The sequence below is a fragment of the Chrysemys picta genome, unplaced genomic scaffold, assembly GCF_011386835.1.
Source record: "Chrysemys picta bellii isolate R12L10 unplaced genomic scaffold, ASM1138683v2 scaf805, whole genome shotgun sequence".
Lineage (NCBI taxonomy): Eukaryota > Metazoa > Chordata > Testudines > Emydidae > Chrysemys > Chrysemys picta.
The window spans coordinates 25,001-28,931 of record NW_027053512.1 but is presented as its reverse complement, the minus strand read 5'-3'; the positions used below and the strand labels follow the sequence as shown (position 1 = coordinate 28,931).

The 3,931-nt window shown below is 71.6% G+C and overlaps 1 non-coding gene across 1 annotated transcript; it reads right to left on the bottom strand.

Moving 5' to 3' along the window:
• Window positions 1-2,476: 2,476 nt before the first annotated feature.
• On the bottom strand, window positions 2,477-2,595 carry LOC135979393 (5S ribosomal RNA). The gene has a single exon (XR_010596713.1). It is a non-coding gene; the product is annotated as a 5S ribosomal RNA (ribosomal RNA).
• Between the last annotated feature and the right edge of the window lie 1,336 nt (window positions 2,596-3,931).

Here is a 3,931-nt window from a genome sequence, read left to right as displayed (position 1 = left end):
CCCGGGACAACAGGTCAAGCCCTGGGAGGCGGCTGTCAAATGTTCAAAGTCCCCACCGGGACAACAGGTCAAGCCCTGGGAGGCGGCTGTCAAATGTTCAAAGTCCCCACCGGGACAACAGGTCAACCCCCGGGAAGCGGCTGTCAAATTTTCAAAGTCCCCGTTCGGCCACCAGGTCAACCCGCTGAATCTACTGGGTTGACCTGGCGGCCGGTTTGCTTTCCGGCCACCAGGTCAACCCATTGGATTCGACGGGTTGACCTGGCGACCGGTTTGCTTTCCGGCCACCAGGTCAACCCATTGGATTCGACGGGTTGACCTGGTGGCCGGTTTGCTTTCCGGACCGGATGTCACCCCACTCCCAGGGCAGCGCGGCAGTGGTGCTGAGGACCGCAGAGGGGGGGCTTAATAGTCGAGAGGGAGCAGGTCCGGGGGAGGCTTAATAGTCGTCCCCCGAGGACTCCGGGGGCCAGGCTTAATAGTCGTCCCCCCCCCCCCCCCCCGGGCGCTCCAGGGGGGAAAGCTTAATAGTCCTCCCCCGAGGACTCCGGGGGCAGGCTTAACAGTCGTCCGCCCCGGGCGCTCCAGCGGGAAAGCTTAATAGTCCTCCCCTGACAGTGTGTGTGTGTGTGGGGAGGGAGGCTTAGCAGTCTTGCCCCGGGTGGTCCGGTGGGGGAGGCTTAGCAGTCATCCCCCGAGGACTCCGGGGGCAGGCTTAATAGTGGTTCCAGGGGAGGCTTAATAGTCTTCCCCCGGGCAGTCCGGGAGAGGCTTAATCGTCATCCCCCGACAGTGTGTGTGTGTGTGTGTGGGGGGGAGGCTTAGCAGTCTTCCCCCAGGCTGGGTGGGGGCCTGGCGGGAGGCGTCGCAGTCTTCCCCCGGGCGGTCCGGTGGGGGAGGCTTAGCAGTCGTCCCCAGGGCGGTCCGGGGGTGGGGTGGGGTGGGGGGCCTCACAGTCGTCCCTCGGAGAGCCGGGGTCGGCGGCAGTGGTGGGTTTACGTCCAGCCTCCGGAGGGTGCGCGTCCTCGGAGGCGATGCAGGCGCCGCAGAGAGGCAGCCTCCGAGGCAGGGAGCGGAGCACCGAGGCTGGGGAGAGGGGAGCAGGAGCCGGGGGCTGGGGGTGGGGGGTGGGGGGGCGTTCAGGACAACCGGTCAAGCCCCGGGAAGCAGCTGTCAAATGTTCCAAGTCCCCACTCGGCCACCAGGTCCACCCCAGTCTAGCAATGGGGTTGACCTGGCTGACGGCCGGTTAGTATCAAGGTAAACTCACCGTCGTCCACAGGAGGGCAGCTCTCAGGCCGGCCGGCTGCGGCTGACTCTGGGGCGGCGCCCGGTCCCGGCAGCGAGGGGCGGGGGGCGCGGAGCGAGACGGGGCTAACCGGGGGGGGGGGGGCGCCTCCTGCGACTTTGGGGGCCGCGGGTCGTCAGTGGCGTGCAGGCCGGGGCCTCTCCCGGGGGATTCGGGGGGGGCGGTCCTGCGGGCCGGGCGCAGGGGGCTCGGGCGAGCCCGGGCCGGTCCGCCCCGGGGGCCGGGGTCTCCGCCTGCGGCTCAGGGGGGCGCGGGTCGTCGGGGGGAGGAAGCCCGGGGGGAGCTGCACACCGGCCCGCCAGGCCAGGCCTGGCCTGGATGGCCGCGGGGGGATTCGGGGCGGTCCCGCGGGCCGGGGGCCGGGCGCAGGGGAGGCGGGGGGTCCGAGCGAGTCCGTCCCGGGCCCGGGGCCTCCCCCTGCGGCTTTGGGGTCCGTGGGTCCCCGCTGGCGGAAGCCACTGGGAGCTGGACACCCGCCGTCCGTCCCGCCTGGCCAGGCCTGGCCTGGGTGGCCGCGGGGGGATTCGGGGCGGTCCCCGCGGGCCGGCGGCCGGGCGCAGGGGAGGCGGGGGGGTCCGAGCGAGTCGGTCCCGGGCCTGGGGTCTCCCCCTGCGGCTTTGGGGTCCGTGGGTCCCCGCTGGAGGAAGCCGCTGGGCGCTGGACACCCGCCGTCCGTCCCGCCTGGCCAGGCCTGGCCTGGGTGGCCGCGGGGGGATTCGGGGCGGTCCCGCGGGCCGGCGGCCGGGCGCAGGGGGTCCGAGCGAGTCCGTCCCAGGCCCGGGGCCTCCCCCTGCGGCTTTGGGGTCCGTGGGTCCCCGCTGGAGGAAGCCGCTGGGCGCTGGACACCCGCCGTCCGTCCCGCCTGGCCAGGCCTGGCCTGGGTGGCCGCGGGGGGGGGATTCGGGGCGGACCTGCGGGCCGGCGGCCGGGAGGGTCCGGGCCAGTCCGCCCCATGCCCGGCGTCTCCCCCAGCGGCTTCGGTGGCCCCGGGGGGGGTCCTCCGCGGAGGAAGCCGGGTGGGTGGGGAGCCGGACCCCAGGCGCCCAGACCCGTGACCTGCGGCCGCGACCTCCGACTCGGCAGGAGCGACGAGGGGCTTTCCGGCCCGTCCCCCCCTCTCCTTCCCCCCCAGAAAAGGAGAGAGAGCTGACTCGGACCGGGAAAAGCTGCCTACGGCACCTGGGATTCCCAGGCGGTCACCCATCCAAGTACTAGCCAGGCCCGGGACGGTTTACCTTCCGAGATCGGACGGGATCGGGGGCGTTCGGTCCGGTATGGCCGTAGGCACCCGGCCCCGCGCCTCCTCGCCCGCTTTCCCCTGCCGACGCCCGGGCCTGCCGCACGGTGAGCCCCGGTCGGACTGCCCCCCCCCCTGCGGCAGGGCCCCCGTCTCTCGCGGGCCCGGTCCTTTTTTCCTTTTCGAGCTCCGGGGCCCGGGCTGGCCGCCAGAGCCCCTCCGCCCGCCCTCCCCGGCGTCGGGGAAAATACTGTCCCGGACTTCCAGTGCGCCCGATCCTGTCAGCCGGGGGGTGGGGGAGGGGCAGTCCCTCGCTGCGGCCGGGGAGGGTGAGCCCAGGGCGGCTTGCCTGCCGTGCGAGGCCCCTCTCGGCCACCAGGTCAACCCCGAGTCGAAAGGGCTGAAAAATTTTCAGAGTCCCCTCCCGGGCACCAGGTCAACCCGTGGAATCGGACGGGTTCACCTGCTGGCCGGTTCGCTTCCCGGCCACCAGGTCAACCCCTAGGTTGCCGACCGGCCTACCCAGTGGCCGGTTTGCTTTCCGGCCACCAGGTCAACCCCTAGGGGTTTTAACGGGGGCACGCCCGGTGGCCTCTTTCCCGTCCGGTCACCAGGTCAACCCGGATCTCCCTCCTTCCCTGGGCGTCCCCTCCTCGGAGGCGTCAGGTTCCATTTCCCCCCCCCCCCCAGACTTCCAGGGGCCCGATCCAGTCGGCCGGGAGGCAGTCCCTCGCTGCGGCCGGGGAGGGTGAGCCCAGGGCGGCCTGGTCCATGTCTCTAGTGGGCCCGATCCTTTTTTTTTTTTTTCGAGCTCCGGGGCCAGGCCCGCCCGGGCAGCCCTCCTCGGAGGCGTGGGGCGATTCCCCCCCCCCCCCCAGACTTCCAGGGGCCCGATCCTGTCGGCCGGGAGGCAGTCCCTCGCTGCGGCCGGGGAGGGTCAGCCCAGGGCGGCTTGCCTGCCGTGCGAGTCCCCTCTCGGCCCACCAGGTCAACCGCGAGTCGAAAGGGCTGAAAAATTTTCAGAGTCCCCCTCCCGGGCACCAGGTCAACCCGTGGAATCGAACGGGTTCACCTGCTGGCGGTTCGCTTCCCGGCCACCAGGTCAACCCGTGGAATCGGACGGGTTCACCGGCTGGCCGGTTCGCTTTCCGGCCACCAGGTCAACCCGTGGAATCGAACGGGTTCACCTGCTGGCCGGTTCGCTTTCCGGCCACCAGGTCAACCCCTAGGTTTTAAGGGGGGGGGGACGCCCGGTGGCCTCTTTCCCGTCCGGTCAGCAGGGTCAACCCGGATCTCCCTCCTTCCCTGGGCGCCCCCTCCTCGGAGGCGTCAGGTTCCATTCTTTTTTCCAGACTTCCAGGGGCCCGATCCAGTCGACCGGGAGG